Source organism: Rhipicephalus sanguineus, chromosome 4 (genome assembly GCF_013339695.2).
Source record: "Rhipicephalus sanguineus isolate Rsan-2018 chromosome 4, BIME_Rsan_1.4, whole genome shotgun sequence".
NCBI classification, from domain to species: domain Eukaryota; kingdom Metazoa; phylum Arthropoda; class Arachnida; order Ixodida; family Ixodidae; genus Rhipicephalus; species Rhipicephalus sanguineus.
In genome coordinates, this window is record NC_051179.1 from 25,421,197 (window position 1) to 25,442,658 (window position 21,462).

Here is a 21,462-nt window from a genome sequence, read left to right on the forward strand (position 1 = left end):
GACCGAGTTCGTGAAGTTATATACATATAAAAGAGAGACGTCATTCTGACAGAGATGCAAGACGGAAGGACGACTTCAAACGAGATACTGCGAAGGTCGCCATCTTTAAGCGTATAGGCGTGTTCCCGTTCTCGGTGCATGTAAACAAGGGAAACGGCTTTAGCCAACTGTGGTTTACCAACAAATCGATTGAACGCTGTGAAACTGTAACGTGAAGGAGAAGAAGTGTGTGTGTGTGTGTGTGTGTGTGTGTGTGTGTGTGTGTGTGTGTGTGTGTGTGTGTGTGTGTGTGTGTGTTTGTGTGTGTGTGTGTTTGTGTGTGTGTGCGTGTGTGTGTGTGTGCGTGCGTGTGTGTGTGTGTGTGTGTGTGCGTGCGTGTGTGTGTGTGTGTGTGTGTGGTGTGTGTGTGTGTGTGTGTGTGTGTGTGTGTTGCAGTTATACACCTCTTTACCTAAAGTTAAGCCCAACAGAGGTATTCCATTTTTCCCCCATTCCTTACCGCTGCCGGTAATCGGACGCTTGACCTCGATCTCGGCAACATTACGTTAGATCCACTGCTCTGCAATGGCGAGATCATAATTCTTGATTCAAAGACGCACGAAAGCCTTCATGTGTCAATATTTCCCGAGTTCGCGTGAGGGGACATCAAGCTGATGTATTTTGTGTATCCTGTCTTCACTATCTTGAATTTTTAGTGAACAAGCGAAGCCGGCCGCTATATAAAGTCACCGACGTCTCCTAAACAACACATGGTATAGAAAAAAACTGAATGCCACACCAGTGTCTTTTGCCGAGGTGTGACCTTGAACAGAGCCCTATACCTCTCTCACTAAAAGCTTTTCTTCGCTACTTATGTGACGAAAAAAAAACGAAGGCATGAACGGTCCTTTTGTCTCGCTTGATTAGGGTGGCGGATTTAATTAAAAAAGTGTGGGAGGGACGCCACTGGAAAGAATCTCCGTGTCAAGGGACAACAAGCTGCCCGGTTATTGTGTATTTTCTCTAGGGCCACGTGACGCGCTAGTTGCTGAGCCGTACTGTAATACAGAATGAAAATAACGTCCCAACATTACTTTCTGCTAAAACAGGTCTTCGAGGACGCATTGCTTGTCGACGGAAATGACAGCATTCTACCATTGTTCGTTCCGGGCATTGAAAAAGTACACCTTGATATTGATGATTTCATAACTGGTTATTACGCTCTACGCTGTGTCAATATCAAGAAAAGACATTGTTTATTAAGTGTCGAGAAAGGTTTAAAGAGGCTATGCAGCAAGTTCATTTGCATCGCCCCCAAAAGCAATTTTCTGGCGTCAGCGTCAGACTAAGCAGGCGCTGCCCAGCATGCGCTTTTGTAACTTTCCTATTATATGCGTTCATCGATGCTTAATTGAGTATTATATAATGATTCGTAGGAAAGAGTTAGATTAAGCGAAACATATTGGCTCAAAGCTTGCACTAAGCCGCGCAAAGCGCTCGATACACGGCGAAGCTGATCGGCCTCATGCCTATTTACTGCTGTATCTATAGGCAGAACTTGGCTGTAGCGAGGTTGAACTTTGCTTGAACTTGGCTGTAACGTTGTTGAACTTTTGCCGTCGATTTGGTTCTCGCGTAGCGGCAAGCCTTGCTTCTCGGATCGCGGCTTCTTCCTCGGGAGTGCGATTTAGCATCGGGTGAGCCATAGCTGCGTATCGTAAGGCGCGAGTTGCACACTTCTTCATGTTTAGTGGACCAGTGGTGAGTAGTGGGATTTACCCAATTACTGTAGCACACACCCGTTTATGATGATGATAATTGTCTGGTTCGTCGGATAAGAAACGAGTCGATAAACAAGGACAGCCTTACAGAGGACGCCACTTTGATTGTATCGCCCTTCTGTAAGTCTATTTGAATGCGCAAAGCGAGTCAATCAAGATAAATAAAATAAAGAACGGCACGCATTCTTGAAGCAAACAGGAGTGGCCGAAGCAACACTGATTTTTGAATATGCTACTACTTGGCTAACATTAATATTCGCTTTAGAGCGTAATTAAAAAGCTCATTAGAGGAGCGTCTTTTCTTTGTGAGTCCTCAGCCCTTCCTTACACGCCTCAGCGCTTTGAGCACTGTACCACAATTTTTAGCACGTTCGTAACGTGCTCGCCAGTCTACTAACATTTGTTTCGCGTTGTGCTTCGCTTCCCGCAAGGTATCTGGTTGATAATATCATGAACCTTGTCTCATTTTGCCTCTAGGAACAACTACTGCATTGTTTAGACGTGGTATGTTTGATGTAACCTTATCGAAAGTCCTAGTGACTAGCATCGCATTTCGATTTACCCATTTTGCTTCAATCTGGAATTTATGTCAGGATACATTGACATGGCTTTTTTATGAAGGCACGCGAAGTACTAAACACAGATACGGCGCACAGTGCAATTGCAAGCCCGACATGCAGATGCCTTCTGTTTTATCATGATCTGTCTTATAGGGAGAACTTGTCCTTGGCTTAGTTGGTGTGTGTTTGAAAGCACATTTGCCGCTAAAAGGATACAGACACTAGAATAAGTGTCGTCGTCCTCGTCTTCTTCTGTCTGTGTCCTTTCAGCAGCAAGTAGGCTTTCAAACGATCTGTCTTATGTTCGCGCTGAAAGTACAATTTGTCTTGGGCTGCGTCAACTCTGAAAGTTTTATTTCGGGTCAGCTCAGACTCACTAAACTATAAAGTAGCGGGAGGGACGGTTTAACAAATAATTTGACTGAAACAATAGACTCATGCAAATTCAAAGCAGCATCAAAGTTTAGTTCACATAGTTGAATTCAGGCCTTGATGCGTTTGGGACAAAAGAATTCTCTTTGGCGTCTTTATTATTTTTTTTGGCTGTCAGTTAAGAAACATGTTCGCTCTGGGTGCGAGAACAATAGACACAGTATAGATTAAGCCACTGCACCCTTGGCCTGATACTGCAAACAAAGGGCCAGACAACGTACAGTTCGAAGCAAAAAAAAAGAAAAATAAAGCCCAGTCTAGATTGCAAGAGCCGACGACATAAGCAAAGAGGGGGACCGCGCATAATCGTGTGAGGCCATATTCACCCGCACACGCAGGCGTCTGTGTGTGTGCTATGTGCCTTTACGCTCGTTTGCGGTTCGTGCTTTTTAAACATTCTAAGACGTTCTTATCTATTCGTAACACAAATACCTCGCACTGTTATCAAGGAGAGCACGTTAAGCTGTCAAAGTTTAGCTGCACGTACTTCCCCCTTAGCTTCGATAGGACTTCAAACAAAAAAAAAGAAAAAAAGAATAGACCATAGTGTTCTTCGGGTTTATAACAATAAAGCTACGAGCAAACGTCTTACAGGTGTTTTTTACAGACGTTTCTCCGTCAGCCACCTTCTTCTGTTATGTGCTTCTTGCACTCGCTGCCAACCTGCGACAAGTTACGGCTGCGTTGCGCACTCAACGCGCCGCGTTTTTCATCTCTTTTCTGCTTTTATTTTTTCTTTTTCTTGCGCAACGTTGACACAATATCGTGGGGCCCTTTCGTCAGCCTCACTCTTCAGGTAGGATTGGCTGCGTTAGCAGGCTGATAGCGCAAGTAGTTCATAACACAAGGCTTCAGACGTTACTGTGACACCGCTTCTTATATGGATGTTTTATCTCTGACAGGCTGTCTCAATAAGTACGTACAATGCGTGAGACAGCCTGTATAGAAAAAGAGGATAGACACATTACGTCGATAATTCTGCAAACAAAGCAAAAGAAAGAAAATACACCGGGGTAAACAGTTATAACGAAGCATTTCCAAGGAAAGTACACCCAGGGGTGCGCTACAATTTCCAAGAGTGGAGTGTGGTAACATGTGGTGAGGTAACACGATGCGGAAACTTGGGGCTCGCTGTCGAAGGCGAAAATCATATCGCTCTGCCAGGGGTATTGTTGCGCGCACAGATGCCCTGCGGACATTCGGTAGCCCTTGAAACGTGCGGACGTCCGAGTGAGCGACCGCGTCGTTGTGATACGACATTGTCGACTCTCAATTTATGTCTGTCGTGTCGAAACCGCGTCCAAACTCTTGTCGACTCAGCGTGTTTTTTTATTTGCTTCTTTAAGGGTCGCATGTGCGGGAAGGACAAGGGGAGGAGTAAGATGTCCCAGGACGTGTTTCGCAACTTGAGGTTCCTTTATTTGTCTCCAGTAGCTTCGGAATCGATAGCAGAGAAGAGGTTGCAGTTCTTGTAGCACGTGGCGGCCCCTAGACTAATCCTGTTGAAGTTGTTCGTTTACACGCCTCGAAGCGAGTACGACTTCTATAAAATTTGAGGCATTAAGGAGAGATGGAAACCTAGAAGCAGGAAAGCAACCACAACATGAGCGTTGACTTCTAACTTAACTTCTTTCGAGCGGCCTCAAGTTAAACCGAAAGCCTTCGATACATTATCGAACGCAAAAAGTGACCGTCGGCGTCGGCGGCGTCAACACCAGTGATTAAAAAAACACCATCATCGCGTGTCGGCGTTATGGATAACCAAAATTGTGTGACGTGATCAATACACAATCGAATCGACTGAGAAGACAAGTAAGACGTGGAACAAGGTTTTAGCAGGCTCAGAGAAGATGCGTAGTCATTGAAGGCTCTCGCAGGTGACACGCACATGTCTCTGCACTGTAAAGATTGCAGGTGCAATCCGCAGTTTACACATACTAGCCAGGGAGATCACGGAAGCTGGACAGATTTAAGCGAACTCAGCCACGTGCATCAGTGTTCCCTCGGTAACGTTGAATGATAAAGAAATAGGCCTTCCAAATAGTTAAAGAGCGGCGCATATCAGTTCGGATACGAGTAAGTAACCTTCCTGTTGGCCTTCTCTTCTTGTGATAATGTGGCTGCACATGTACGTTTCCGTGCCCTCGTGTGAGAAAAATCTGGCAGCTAACTCTTTTGAATGCGATCTCGCGTAACTCTACCAAACGCTGGTGTAAGAGACTACGGCCGCTCCAGAGAGAGATGATCTTTCCGCACAGTCTCCGCTTTGAGAGCGCAGCGCGTAGAAGGGTATACGAGCCACCCGCTGATGGGGTCCAAGATAGCGCGCTCGCCAGCGATCGCGACCACGCCCTTAGAATCAAAGTTCAAGGTTGCTGCCCGAGCGACACCCCCCGCCCCCTCCCCCCTCGCCCTCGCGTCTTTTCATGCTCGTTCAAGACGGGCGGGGCGTTTCCTCTTTGCTTCGACGGCAGGCCTCCCGAGCGGGGTGATGTTATCGCATGCGCCCTCCGAGTGACGGAGATGGGCCGGCTCATTTGATCTCTGCTTCAGTTGCTCTCGTCATCCCCGCTCGCGCGCTTCTACCCGCGGTACAACATACGATGCGCGGAGAGATGTTATCAAGTTGGACTTTACACGGGAGATGACGGCGACGGCGACGGCAAAAACCCGTCTAGAGTATCCATATAATTGCTATCGCAATAAAATATCCAATAAACTGCAGTTGTAAGTTGAGCGTCTGTCCTGTCAAATTCTTTCTTTTTATTCCTCCTGTTTTCCACTCATACAATCTACAATATGGTGCACCAACTGGCCCAGCATACCACCATATTGAATGGTTTTAGCCTTCGCGACGTCTTAGGTGGATGGATAAGGAACTGTGTGACTTTAATCGATATGAACCACATCGCTCAGGTCAAGTTGTTGCTACTACAGGGAGCGAACGCTGCATGCTGTCACATACGCTACCGGTTCTAACAAAGCACAGTAGTTCGTACCGCATTAGGGCGAATTTCTATCATGCAGCTGACAGTTATTTTGGCCCTACAATTCCACCGCCATCGCAACGTAAAGCAAGCTTTCCAGTCTAACTTGCCTTGTTGTGTGGCAGAACACTTCGTCGAAGGGATTAGGGAGTTCTCGTTAAGCAGTCCAACGCATTCGACTCCGCGTTGGCGTTTGCAAGCTTTTGTAGCGTTAGCTACACTGACCTAGCCGAGCCAGTTTCGCGTGGATCCTCAAGAGCCGTGCTGCGCATGCGCGAGGATCAGTGATGTCACGCACCGGAGCCGGCACCTCCTGCGCACTCCGCCGCCGCCGGTCTGCGCTTTCCAGGGGAGTGACATCGTAGCCTTGGCAGACGTATTGGTGCCGGCGCGCGCGCAGCTATTCGCCTTCGCTGTGCAGTCGCCGTCTGACACTGCGCTGGAGCCGCTTGATAGCGACTCTGACTGGCGTTTGCCAGTGTGGTATAGCCATGGAGGAGAGTGCAAATGCTGCTCAACGGCGCAGAAGAGCGAAGAAGCTTAACTCATGGGATCCCGAAGTAGTAGCCCGGCAAAATAAATATACATGTGCCACATAATACCATACCGTATGTGTCATTGGAGTAGCAGTAAGCATGACAATCAAGGTAATCCTAGACAATCAGGAAAGCTAGGAATAATCAGCTGAACATTTGCTAACGCTACGTTATCCTGCCATAGCCGAGCTAAGCCACTGCAACATTTTATTTCATATGTTCGGAGTTCTCCCAGAATTAAGCGGTCAGGTAAATGCGGTGCCATTTATGGCCCGCGCTTGTAAACAGATGTCGCTTTGGCGTGCCTGTAAAAGCGGGCTGTCAAAGCGCATTTGCGACCGTCCTTTTAACTTTCCCTGCGACGTGTCAGACTGTCCTGATGTCTCGTTCTTTTTAGTTTTTACTTTATGCCCTGTTGTCAGGATGCCCACTTTGCCGTCAGTGAACGTAAAAGCTGCCATTAGCACTTCCGTTTAAGCATTCTAGAGAGACACTTTCATTGGCTATCCGACAGGCATGGAGCTTTGTGGGACGCGCTAAAGCTTTTTATGTCCTGTTGAGCATCGCACTTATTGCATTCGACGTAAAGGTCGTTTAAATTAAGAATAGGCAGTTTTAGAATAGGGCGCTCGGGGCTTTGCGAACGCAGTCGCGTTTTGTTGTCGCCACTGCGCATGTGCCATACACTAACCACTCTATGACTTGGCGTTCCGGCCCTTATTATTCGAAAACAGCGTGTGTTGGCCAAGCCGCCCCCAAAGCTCATTCAAGTCTAGAAAGTTTTCGGATCGGGTCCGCAAGGCGTTCGTAAAAGGGGACCCACGCTAGATTTTGGCGCAAGAGCCCAAGAGTGGTGGGTGTTCTGCGCATGCACCCCGGCGGCTCGCGAATTCCTTGGTTCCCCAGTTCTAAAGCTCTCATTTCCCGCGAAGATCCGAGCGCGATGTCACTCGCGTTTGGGTTCGTAGGGGGTAAACCACATTCTGAAGCGTTTATGGCGCCTTCACACAAGCCCGACGAACCCAAGGCCTAGGTATTCAGTATTAATGCTCTCTAATAGTTCTAGCTTATTTTTTTTGTATTTACTAAAGAAGAAATGTTGCCAAGGTGCCGACACCCAGCGTAGCTATCTTACTACGCCAAACATTGCCTTTGTTTCACAGAAAATATTCATGGTACATTGATATAATAACAGGGAAAGCAGGAAGGACGAACCAGCATTTCGCGAAAGGTCACCGGACAAAAGATAGAAAGATTCTTAGGAACTGCAAGGGAAGATGAGCCGGGAAATCGAGACCGATGCATCAAATGGTTGTATTTTCTACCATTTTTTTCACTGTAGAGCTATCGAAGTCAGGAAAGAGCGTTGGTGAAGAGAACACCACCAGCGACACGCACGCGCACGCATACGCACACACAAGCGAGCGCGCATACACACATAAGCAAGCACGCACCCACAACAAACAAACAAACTCAACGCGAACATGTTTACAACTCGTAAGACAATAAAAAATTACACCATCTCGCGCTAAAGGGGACCATGAGGCGATGCGAAGCTGGAGCACTTGCACGATCGCGTTCCGTTGGCGTTCGTTGGGCATGCTACCGACCTCGCGTCGTGGAACGCGAAGAGGGACGCTACGCGCGTCGTATCTTCCATCTAGCCTAGCCGTTAATTCTCACAGGGCGAGCGGGGAACGCGGTCGACAGGCGGGCGAGAGGGGGGCAGCGTAGGAGAGGAGAGAGAAGGGGAGGGGACGCGCATGCGCTCGAGATCATCGCGGCGTTGCGCAGGAGAGAATTTCCGCATGTCTAGAGGAAGAGTGTCTAGAGGAAGAGGAAGAGTGGAAAGGCGGAGGGGGGAGGGAAAGTGGAGAGGGGAAGGGGAGATGGGTAGAGGACATGGGGAATGGTGAGGGGGAGTGGAGAGGAGGTGTGTGGAGAGGGTATGCGCATGCGCAGTAAGGGTGGTCACGCCGCACACCACCACCACCACCGGATTGAGCTCCGCCTTAAGATACTTCGCATCTAAAAATTGGCTTTCGGGTATGTTGTGTAAGTGCTCCATCAGCACGTCGAATTTTCCCGTCTTTCTATTCGTATTCATGAAAGCACACAACGGCCCGACACCTGTGCGTAAACAGTGTTCCCCACGGTGCTAAAGGCGAGTGCGGATATTCGGAAAAAAGCACACGCTTGAGAAGCGGCGTTATTTTTTCGTGTCGCCGGGCGTTTGTAAGCCGGAGACGCGTCCACGAACCGCTTGGCACACAGCGCGAATCTATGAGGCATGTTCGCTGGGCTCTCGCGCACGCTTGATGCGAGCGTCTGTGTAACTTACGATGACACGTCCCTTGTTTTTCCCTCTTAATCAGGCGCACGTATGTGGAGTACCTTTCGGGAAACAACCGTTAGCGTGCTTATGTTTTGGTTTTAGGGGTGGTAACGTGTTTCCATAAATAATACTAAGGGGACATACTGAGTGCACGAGCTGACATTCAACCTGCAAATGTACGCGTGGGTGTACTTAGGGTTCTCGCACGTGAAGAACGACTGAAAACACCGCCCGAACCTCCCGCACAGGTGGTCAATCAGCGAAGCTGAAACGCGCAGACCCAGTGTTTATCACTGGGTTAATCCGGACGGTTCGCAAATGTCTTTCTGAATTACTGGTTACATCTGTACAGAAATCTTAATTGGTGTTTGCCGCCCGTGTGTTTACAACTTCATTTTAACGCGATGGCTTTAATAAGCTCGTTTCGCAGAATCCGGTGGGACATCGGTGTTGGTGCCGTTGGTTTTGAGTGAAAAATAAGCGTTTTCCGTTATCGAATGATCGAGAAAGGGGCAAATAAAATATTTAATAAAAATATTGGTTCGAAGTGAGAATACTTAATGCAGATCCGCGGTAGTCTATTGAATGTACAGATTAGATGACAAATCCTTGAGCAGGGGGTTTCGCTGGCGCCAACGTTTCGGCGAGTAGACTTGTCGAAACATCGTTTATCACTTCGTCGTTGCGTGTCTTGATATACGCACACACGTGTATCTATGCGCGCATGCCAGCGTGAGTGTAAACGCAGACACGCACACACAAGCACAAAATGCACAATGACTAACCCTACGGCGTAATTTTAAAAGAAGAACTCACAGGGATTTCTTATGCATTCGCGTAAGACGACGCGAAGACGAAGCCATATTATTTTTCTTCTCGCTCGATGTACTGATCCTGAGCTGGGCCGATCAATGCCTCAGGGATCGGAGGCATTGCAAGCTTTCTGCAACTCATCTGGTTTTGCAATGCCACCGTGATCGGCCTAGCTTTGACCAATGTCATGTGGTGGCGTCATGATGGGACGTCACGTTATATGATGTCATGATGACGGCACAGATTTTCGCGATCTGCGACGTCATGATGCGTATACGGTGCCGTCATAACGTGACGATAATTTTCTGCATCACTCGTTGTGACAATGCCGACGCCGACGGTCAATTTTCGCGTTTTATGAGGTATCTCAGGCTTCCTCCTTAAAATAAGGTAGTGAGCTGATTAGAAAACCAAGGCACTCGAGTAGTAATCGAAACTTTCGATTTCGGCGCACTCTCGCTGACTGACTACCTTCGCGGGGGCTTCGTCAACCGCGCCAGCTTTCTTCGCTCGCCGCACTCCGCGAAATTGGCAGTGTGTATATATGCGGAGGCCCAGCCGTGAGAGCCATTGTCGAGAGAGCCACCGTCGCCGTTAGCCACTTTCGCGCGGACACTCAGCCAGGGTATGCGCTGCAGGAGAGGCGCGATTGTCGATGCGGGCGGTCGTTTTCCCAGCTCAAGCAAATGAGGACGTGCACTCTCAGGTGTGAGACGGGAAGCGTGAGATCCGTGGAAAGATGTAGATGGGGATCCTTCAAAGTGCTGGCTCGCAGCCACTCTTTGGGATAAGCTAAGAATAGGGCAATAGAAATAAAGTATATAAAGTATACGAAAACAATAATTTTAAGGTGAAAGCCTTAGATGCCCATTCAAATGCGAAATGTGACTGTCGGCGGCGTCGGCGTCAACATGAATGATGCAAAAATCATCACGTGATGACGTTACCCTATGAGAGAGAGAGAGAGATAAAAGCGAACGAAAGGCAGGGAGGTTAACCAGGTTGTACCCGGTTTGCTACCCTACACGGGGGGAGGGGGAAGGGGAGAAAAAAGAATTGAGATAGCGAGGAGGAAAGAGAGAACAAGTAATACGCGCACACACATCAGTGTTCACCGCATACACACAGACAGTAAGAACGGAGAAATATTTGACATCGGTTCCTCTGCGAGATGTTAAAAAAGGCTTGCAAGGACTGGCTCCAAGGAATCGAGAACTTGCAGAGCGCATTGAGCTGACGGAGTTGTCATTCCGTCGAGGAGAGTGCGCATCGTGGTCATGAGAGACCGTCAACACTGCAAGGACTTGTAGGTTCTTGTCGTGGCAATCATCTGTGGACGATGAAGCACACTGCGGGGCATTCTGCATCGGCACTCTATGAGTGCGCAGTGGTGGCAGCGAGGGCCACGCGACATCCGCCGCCGCTTTCAAAGATTTTGCGTCTTTCCAGCTCTCCAATTGTGATGCATTGGGCGGTGGTGGTGGCGGCAAGTGGTGGTAGCTGTCGCTTAAGGGAAGTCTGACGATCTGTCGGAGTAGGAGATCGCGTTGTCCGTCCAGATTGGGTAGCAGTAGTTTTAGACCTTCGTCGCCGACGCGAGCGTCGTTGTCTATTTCTCACCACATCAGCAGCCTGTTTGTGCGTCGAGCCGTCCCGCACCATCTGTTTCATGACGCTCCATTCTTTTTTCACTAATTGACAGTCCCTTGATGAGGCTTCATCTGATCCATGGCAGTTGGTACATTTCAGGGCAGTTGCTCGGCAGGATTCCGCATTGTGTGGCTCTGCACAGCGGGGACAAATCGCCACGTTCCTGCAAACTCTGCTGACATGGCCCATTTTTTTTACATTTACAGCACTGGAGTGGTCGTGGTGTAAACGGACGGACCACGTGACGAAAGTGTCCCACCTTCACGTGGGATGGCAATATGTCACCTTTGAAGACAATCTTTACGCAACGCGAGTTGCCAAGACGCGAGACTTGGACGATGTTGCTATGGTCACTAACTTCCTTGATGAGCATTGCGAGGTCGCCACAGGGAATGGAGATGTTAGACATCGTATATTACACCTACCACCATGTCCTTGTTAAGTGGAAGGTGAGCTCGAACCTTGATACCGTCGAAGTCTGTGACCCTGGTCAGAGCAAGCAGAGATGCCTGGTGTATAACGTCGATAGCCAAGACATTCTTGCGGGGGTTGACTCGAACATCCTTGATTTCATTTGGAAGCCAGAGACTCGAGTTTCCTCGAGATGGTCTGCCGATTCAAGTGTCTCAGATTGTCCGATGGCGAAACAGGCACAAATGAGACGGTGTAGTTCATTGAAGCCTCCTTCGGCTTCACAGTAGATGCAGTTGAAGCTGGTGAAGCACCCATAGATCGTCGTTTTGGTTGACGACTGTAAACAGGCGTGAATTCAGTCGTCGGAATCGTCACTGCTTGCCGAATACAGTTCGGTGGACTCACTGTCGGCGTCGCTGAGCTCGCTGTTCCGTTTCCTCGAGGGGCCCGCCGACGGCGGAGGCATGCCTGGAGGGTGTGAAGGCCAGTCTACTTCCAGTGTAGCCAAATAAAATACCGATGGCTACGCGAGGACCATGAAAAATCGCCACAAACTGTCACCCGGTAAACAAAGCACTGTGGTAGTAGTAGTAGTAGTAGTAGTAGTAGTAGTAGTAGTAGTAGTAGTAGTAGTAGTAATAGTAGTAGTAGTAGTAGTAGTAGTAGTAGTAGTAGTAGTAGTAGTAGTAGTAGTAGTAGTAGTAGTATCCTCTACTGCGTGGCTCATACCCACTCAGGGGGATTGGCCAAGAAGTCGTCTTACGAAAAAAAAATTTTTTTTAATGTGCAAGACGCACACTACGTCGTCGTTTTCGTTACAAAGTCATCACAGGACGTCATAGGGTCAATACGATCTACTACGAAAAAAAAAAAGAATAAGAAGATGGCTTTCGCCTTCGAGTAGTCTTAGTCAAATGCATAAGGAACCATGTGAGTTTATTAAGAAAACATTCTTTTGGAGGTGACATTCTTTTTTTTTTCTTTTTCTTCCCTTTATGTAACCTGTACCACCGCACTTTGTTTTCATGGAACACTGCGTTGATGCCGTTGTCGAAGGAGCACTAGCGAGGTATATAGACAGGACAATTTTAGCGCGTTATATGCATCGGCTTGTAGCTTACAGAAAAAGTAAGTTATTGCTTTAAAAATAGGTTCGCAAGCGAGAATCATGTGTCTGGCTTGCAAATCACGACTTTCAAAATAGTGGTTTTGGCTTGCAATATCAGGGTTTCGTCACGTAAAATCCCCAGATATTATTATTAGGTCTGTTTTTCTCTCTCGCTCTCTCCCTTGTATTCTAGCCGTCATTCACACGAAACCGAATGCAATGATTTGTGAAGAAAAAACTGCCGTTTCTGCCATTTCTTTCCCCCTCTCTCTCTTTCTCTCTGACATTCAGCGCCCTGCCTATTTGCTTTGGCAGCAGACGTTTCGCGAACGTTTCAGTTCCACTTAGCAGGAAGCCACAAGTTGCCAACAGTGGTTTGCTAGTAGCGACATCTCTTTGCTCACGTCGATCAAACACGACGTAGTGGTCGACGCCTGATGGACGGTTTTTGCAAAACCGCACGGTTTCAGCGGGCGCACCCACCGTGTCTGCGCTGATCTCTACAGCCTTCTTTATTACTGTCGCATCGAGACCGCTCGCAAGTGAGCTTGTTTTGTTGCAAACCAGTAAACACCCGCACATCTTGACCGAAAGTACAAAAAAATAAAGGATCAGGCCTACGGAAAAAAATCGAGGCCTTTTCACTTTGGCACGTAGTAGAAACAAAAAAAAACTATGACGCAGCTTGAGCCATGGAGTCCTGGAAAATTACTAAGACTGAGTAGGAGAAGCTGAGGAGAACGGCCTTGCGCTAGCGTTCCAGGCAGCTCTACGGACTCGCCTTAATTAAAACGCGGGTGGGGACTACACTGCGATCACCCGGAGGCCCGTACCGCAACGGGTGAGCTGAAAACTCGCGCTGACCCACAAGAGCAAACAGACGCGCACGCGTGGTCGCCGGGTTCATTTTTTTTCTTGCTTATTTGTTTTCGGTTGAGACTAGGCGCTTAACTTTAAATTCGGCGAGACAGACTGATCGAGAAGACCTCAACTCGCACACCAACTCTTAAGATCTGCGAGAACCACTTTATACCCTAGTTAGACGAGCGTGCTAATGGGGTTCGCAGAGCTTTGCGTTAGCGTTTGTCGCCGCTGCGCATGCGTCCTACGCTATCATCTTGGGTACCCACGTTAAGTTACGAAAATAGCGTATGTCACCCAACAAACGCTATACGAATCCTATTCTGAAACAGCCTAATCTATGTTAAGACCTATCTCAGTTTAACAGTGGCGAACCGTAGTCACACCGCCAACTGTAGTTGACACCTGCTACACGGGAAAGGCTGTACTGTAGTTTAGCGCTGTGAACACGCACGTCACGTAATACTGAACTCCGCGAGTGGAAAGGATAAATATGAAGCTGTTTCGTAAGTATAATGGCAAATAAATTGCACTTTGTTTAGAGTAAGGTCTTTCGTCTTATCTTCTGCAGTCTTTGAGCTTACTGGTTCGAGTGTGAAGACGCCTTGGAGAAGATATTTCGACTTCCGCTGGAGCCCCACTGACTTCGACCACCGTCATGGCTGCCGTCATTTTGTCAGTTAGTTTACTTGACTGATGCGGCCAACCTTATGAGCTAGCATGGTTAGGGGAGCAATCGCAGTTAGGCTTTTCATTTGAATGGACGTAACTTCGGCTACCGGAAACTGCGCTACGTCGTAACTGACGTTAGTGCGCCAGTGCGAATGTAGTAACCGCTCCTTGTGAATATAGTAACCGCTTCGTGCTCTTTTAATCAGTACCCTTTTGAATAAAGGGTACTCCGCGCTGGTGCCCTTTTTCGCTCTGTTTTCAGATGCGCAACGCTAAGCTGTAAATCGAGGAAGAGGATGAGGGAAACTCGCAAGTCGGAAACGATGAAAAGCAAAAAAGGAACACTTTGCGCCGCACTCAGCAATTCTACGCGAAGTCACACTTGCCCCAGCTTCCTTTGCTTAGGTTTTTTTCTTTTTTTTTCAAAAAATCTTATTCATCCGTCTCAAAATTTCCCCGTCCTGTTCCTTTCACTTCCTTGCCGCTTTCATTTCCTTGTTTGAAAGCTCTTTAGTTTCGATTTGAGACGCGACGCGGATCTGACTTCCGCCCTGAAACGACAGTTTGGCAAAGAAACCCTTCCGTCTTACTTCTTACTTCTTTTTTTTTAATTCCTAAAATCTTTCGCAAGGGTGGCCGAGTGTTGTGCTCCTTCGCGGTAAGACCCATCGCGTACGTTTCGTCGCTAACTCTCGTTCAGTCTGCCGGAAGGCACTCGCCTTTCTGCCAGAGATCACAAGGTCTCGTGTGTGTGTGTGTGTGTGTGTGTGTGTGTGTGTGTGTGCCGAAGAGAGCAAGAACGTAGAAACGTAAGGAGAAGAAGATGAAGAAGACAGCAACAATTCCTGACGTGTACGTTTCGTTCCCCTCCAGATATTCCCAGCTGTGCAGATTCGGGCGGAACGGGAACGTGTCTAATGTTCCCGAGACAAAAAGTGGTGGCCCGTTTCGTTGCGCGTGGCTATCCAGTTACGGCCATTGCTTTTCCCGTTGCTGCGGTGACGAGACAGGCTTATGCGCAGCGTACTATACATAAGAAGAAGAAGAAGAAGAAGAAGAAGAAGAGGAAGAAGAAGAAGAAGAAAAAGAAGAAGAAGAAGGCAATAGTGGCGGCCAGTGCCGCGTAATTACCCGAAACTCATTTCTCAAGACGGCCTTCGAAGTCCTTCGCTACTATTTACCCGTACAGTGCCTGAGTCGGAAACGACTTGCTCTGTTTCTCTCTCTTTTTTTTTCTTTTTTTATTTTCTTCACTTCCCCGGTTTGACGTGTTTCGCAAGCTTGTCAATATTTTCAATAACCGCTATCGTGCGTTACAGCGGCGGGCAGTAATGCCAGTGAATGTTCCCGTATGCTGCCTGCCCCCTTTCTCTTTTTTTGTTGTTATCTCAGTTTCACTTAATGCGACTATATTTATGGTTAACATATGATTTCAGTTAGCGTATGATCGTGGCGTGATTCAATTTAAAAGATGTATTTTTAGCCAGGAGTCCGGCAAGGGAGACTGCCCGAAATAAAAATTCACGTGCTCCCTTATGCATTCGCCTAACAAGACTCGAAGGCGAAAGCAATCTTCTTTTTCTTCACTGTCGATTGTACTGATCCCTCCCGGAAGCTTTCTGCGTGCTACGTGGTTTTGCCTTGCCTCCGTGATCGTTGGCATTGAAAGCTTTCTGCACCTCACAGTGTTTTGGAGTGCCTCACCTTTGACCAAAAACGATGCCGTGTGATGACGACATCATTTGGCATCACGTTATGTCGCATCATAGTGGGGTCTTGATGGCGTCATGATCACTCACAAACTTCGGCGATCTGTGACGTCATGTTAATTTCATATGGTCGCTCGTGTTGACACCGACGCCTCTGACATTCTAATTTCCCGTCTGATGAGGCCCGTAAGGCTTTCGCCTTTTAAAAAATAAAAGCGCATTCTGTGCTTTGACTCAACTTCAGTGATGCGGTAGCACAGGATAGATTTTTTATGCATGTACAAATATCACTAATTTTTAGCGGCGCCAACGCATAAGAGTTCGGAACTTCCCCATTGAGTTCCCGCATAAGTACACCATGTAATATAATATTGCAAACTTGTATTTCAGGAATGGCTACGGGAAATCATAGTGAAGTCATTGCTTGATCACCGTTAAGAATGAGGGAAAAATATTAGAAAGGAGAGTCGCATGACAATACTGAAGCTCAGCCATAAAAAAGGAAACAGGGACATGCTGGAAATTTCGCCAAGAGTGTTCTCTTCAGCGCTCGTGCGCTTTTACTAGGGCGTAGAACGGCGATGCACGGGGCGATGTTATCGATTTGGATTTTATACGGAACATGATGACTGCGGCGACGGCGACGGCAGAAACCCGCCGTGAGTGTCCACATAGTTTCTATCGCAATAATACAGACGCAGCCCAACGCGTGTGTCAGCGTAGCAAGTTCACTCTGTTTGCCTAGGAGTATAGCGTAAGTACGTGGCATCGAAGTAATGCAGTATGGAGCAAAATTCCCAATGGACTTAAAAAACAAGCGAACAGCTGTTTCCCCCGCAGATTTACTAGCATTTTTTTTCGTAAGGATTTCCATAAGTATTGTGAAAACGCAGGCCACTTACGGTAAGCGTGTCGGATCGATTGCTACATACGAACTCGACGTTAAGAAAAGCGAACGATACCCAGCTTCGGGGCTATGAAATTTTACCGGTGACTCACAAGTACACTTTTCGTGCGGTACCATCGACACCAAAGCGCTTGATCCAGCTAACGTGTGCCGCTGGGCTCAATGGCATCGCGCTGTGTATAGGCCTCAAGCGTCTCTTCAGTCTCAGTGTATCCACGCCGCTAGCTAAGCCCCGGTACATTAGCCCGTTGTTTGTGATGCGCGTGTTGAGCAGACCGTTGAGCTGTGTGCACCGTATACCGTATATCCTCAACCGTAACTCCTACCGTATACCGTACATCGGCAAACAGAAAATTCGCCAGGTATGTGCCACAGAAAGCGGGTATGTACCAAGCAGCTTCTAGCATATAGCATAGCCATGCACAGTATAGTATAGCAAGTGGGTGGAAAAGGAAAGGGAGTGCGAGGAGGAGTGTTTTGGGGGTGAGGTGGAAGGAAAGGAGGACGAGAGAGGGTAAAGCATGGTATAGCCTTTTTACTATATAGTTTAGCAAGGGGATGGGAAGGAAAAGTGAGGGTGTGGGAGAGTGATGTGTAGGTGAGGAGGAGGGAAAGAAGAAGGTGAGAAGGCAAACCATTGCACTACCATGTGCAGCATGGCATAGCAAGGGGTGAAAAGGAGAAGTGAGGGGAAGTGACGTGAGGGTGATGATGAGGAAAAGGAGGAGAGAGAGGGCAATGTAGAAAGAGATAAAGAAAGAAAGAAACATGAAAGAAAGAAGAAGCATCAGATGAAAAAAAGATTAAGAAAGAACTCGATTTATGTTTGCCAGGTGGTGGCGCTTGCTTGCCAGCTCCGCTTTTTACTCAGATTTCACAGGCGTAGAACTGGCTTAAATTTTTAACACGAAAGTGTTTTATGCCGGGTTCCGCCAAGACTTCGGTGACGTATTTCCGTCACGGAAATGACGTCGAAAAAATTACACGGTCAGATGGCAAAGAAAAAAAATCACAGCATATCCACGGAGTGAATGATGATGAGTGGGCGAAGCTGCGGAGGTTCATCGGTAAACCGTGAATCTTCCGTGAATTCTGCCCAGTACATCATCACCGACGTGAGATCGGGCGCGTTTATACTAAAGGTTCGATGAGTTATGACGACTTGCAGCGCACTTTAATTTTACATGTACGCTGTGAATTTTCATTGTTTAGAAAACCATTGCTTTAGAAAACATCTGGCGTCTTTCGTTAAGCAGCTGGCGTCTTTTCGTTTTGCTTTAGAAACATCTGGCGTCTTTTCGTTTTGCTTTTAGAAAACATCTGGCGTCTTTCGTTGGTTAATTTCATCGATCAACGGCGTTTTGAACAAAATTTTTATTGTTTAATCACGCACAGGAGAAATCTCACCAGGCACTACCTTGGAGGTAAAGAACGGCTGCTAATGGGAATGAGAGACAGAAGAAGTCGGCTTTTAGCTAACGCTGCGAATTTTTTATTGTTCAACAACGCACAGGAAAAATCTCCCACCGGCACCACCTTGCAGGTCAAAGCGTAAGACTGGTTACATACTACGCTACAAGGGACGAACGGGTGCCGCTATAAGGAGCTTCACCCCTAAAAAGCTCCGTCAACGGGCATCGAAACCACGATCGCTCGGTCCGCAACAACAGATGCCGGGCACGCTATCCACTGCGCCAAGGTCACAGACTCTAGAGGCTTTACAAACGCGTCTTTTATATTTACCACTCTCCCGGTCGGCGGGGTAGTGTTGCCCTCTGGGAGCGGTAAAGTAAAGTAATTCGCCATTACTGTGGCCTCCGCGATTAGCACCTGCAACGCGTTACACGTCCGTTATATTCGGCGCGTTTTCAATAGAAGTTCAATTTTGTCAATGCCTTAACACACCGCGAGGTGGCGATCTTACCCCAAGCGCCGTAAAAGCGTCGGCCTCGCTCATATTATCACGCTAATCCAAAACCAGAAAGAGCTCTGCGATGTGCGCCAGCCTCACCTGGCTGTAACACCGCATTCCCCGCTCACGCGCCCACCCCTAGAAAAATCGCGGCCGGGCTACCGGGGCGGCAGGACGCGCTTTGCGTTTCCCTCTAGTCCGGCCGTGGGTGTTCAATCACATATTAACATGCCGCGGGATGGCGACCAAGCTCTGCGTCCAATATGCGACGCTCTTCTGGCTATCACACCTCGTTCTCTGATTACGCTTTCATCGTTAACTCCTACAGATACCACAAGGGTTTGTTTAATCATTTAACATGGACTTTAGTCGTCGGGATGGCGATGTACCGCTAATCATCAAAGTGGGTGCATCCACTTTAAACTGTGCTATAACTGCCAGACATCAATACACATTGTGCAAATTCTCTCATATCAATGTATGGTAAACATTCAGTTACTCCTGTAAGGGCACGCTTTACTTTCGTGTTATTCCGATTCCTATAATTGAGGGATCATTTTTTTATATATACACTTGCCTTTAAGGCATAATAGTTTGTGTGTATACGTCCATTAGATGTGTGCTGTAAGACCGGTGCTGTGTATAAAGTGAAGCACTGCCTTGTGGTATCTGTTATCATGTATCCAGCGGTCATGGCTGGTCTTGTCATTGTACAAAGAAGGCCGGCTTGCAGTAGAAGACGAGAGCGTTCCGATAGTAACCCTTGACATGTCCATATAAGACGGTGTGCATCTACTTCCATCACCAGAACAGAGCAGTGTGGACACGTAGCACCCAGTTGTATTTAGAAAAAAAAAGTTAACGATTTATACTACACTTGATACGTCAGGTGCAACGCTGTTGAATCTACATGTAAAAGCAAAATATGTAAGTCCGAGCATCTCGCTCTTGGATTTCGTCGTTATAAACGTAGCCACCGCAGTTCGATCCGGCTGCGCGTACAGGAACTAATCGCGGAGGCCACGACACGAAAAAAAGAATACGCTAAGCGATCCAGAACAACATATATTGGCAACCGTATAAATAACCAGGTTTGTTTATATCTAAAGCACAAAGCATCTTCATTTATTGCTCAGTAATAAAACGAAAAAAAGAAATCACATTACGGGTGGTGAAACCGTTGTACTATTTCTTGGTGCGAACGCATCTACTGCAAGAAATCTCGCTGGATTCCGTAGCGTTGCGCCTGACGTATGCAACGGAGTATAGAGACCCAGAGGTTCAGCGTTCGCTGCCTGCCACCATCTGCACGTTGAGATGACAGCCAGTGTAAGCTCCCTGTTTTGTTCTTCCTTAGATATCGATGCGGTGGTGCACGGTACAAGGACTGGTTACGTTACGCTTGTATCTAATTAGCGGCACCTTTTAGGGGGGTCGCTAATTAGATACAACACTTTTTTGTGTTTTTATCTTTTAACGGACGTTACTTATATGGCGCGTGCGTATAATCGCCAATAGAGAGTCTGTAAATGCTCCTGGCACGCTATAGCGGGATATATAAGTGCAGACTGAACAACTTCAGTGGAAAACCAAATGTCATTACATTTTTTATGGGGTTGTACAAATCGCCGCTTCGAGATAATGGCTTTTACAAATTGGCGCATCGGAAACCAGCCACCCGAGAATGTAATGAATGCGTGAAGAGGCTTTTAGCTGTTTGGTGCGCCGAATGTGGCGAATGTGAGATGGAAACGTAGATCTTAAAGAATCAAATTCGAGTTCGAGTCGTGAACGAGACGATCATATCCCGTATGTTTCGCCGAATTGTCCGCTTTATACTCTGTAAAGGGAAGAAATCCGCGTGAGTTTTAAAGACAGAAGGGAACCGGCGCTCCTTTTAGGAAATATATGTTGAACCGTGGCTTTTTACGGACAGTTAATTGAAATCAACATATATAGAATACAACGTTGAGCTGGTGAGCAAGCGGTCCTCAAAAAAGATAACTAGCGCAACGGATGAACACTTACTCGTCTTCACCTTTCTCGTCTCATTTTCGCGCTGCTGTCTTTCTTTTTCTTTTTTTCTGAAAATATCACGTGTCGCGAAAATTATCTAAGCTGAGTGTATCTTTTAGCATCAAGACTCAAGAAAAAGCGGAGGAATACAGAAAAGCCAGCAAGGCCAACTAGACTATGTTCTGTTTGTTACCCTGCGCGTGGGGAGAGAAATAATAGAGAGAGAGAGAGAGAGAGAAACAAACGAGGGGAAAGCAGGGAGGCTAAAGGGAAGATTAACTTCTAGTTCGCCAGCCTACGTTAGGCCGGGGGGGGGGGGGGGGCAGTGAAAGAGGGAAAAGAGGAGGGCAAGTATATTGATCCGCATAGAAGAACGGAGGAGGAAGAGAAAGTAAAGGCAGGAGGGTCAACCAGACGCACGTCCGCTTTGCTATCCTACGCTGGGAAGATAGGGAGATAGAATGAAGTGAGCATACAAAAATAATTATGGGAGCTTCTGAATAGTGGTGTCAAGATTGAAGGAAGAGCGCAGCTGGGTGGCCTTCCTTGTTTTTCGTATTTTTCTTTCTTTCGTTCCTTTCTTTCGTCCCTTTCTTTCTCTTTCTCTCTGTTTCTTGTATCACTTTTTTGTATCTGTTTCTATTTCTTCCTTGTTATTTCTTTCTCTTACTCACTCTTCCTATCTTTATTTCTCTTTCTTCCCTTTCTTTCTCTCTTTCTTTCCTTCTTTCTTTCTTTCTTTCTTTCTTTCTTTCTTTCTTTCTTTCTTTCTTTCTTTCTTTCTTTCTTC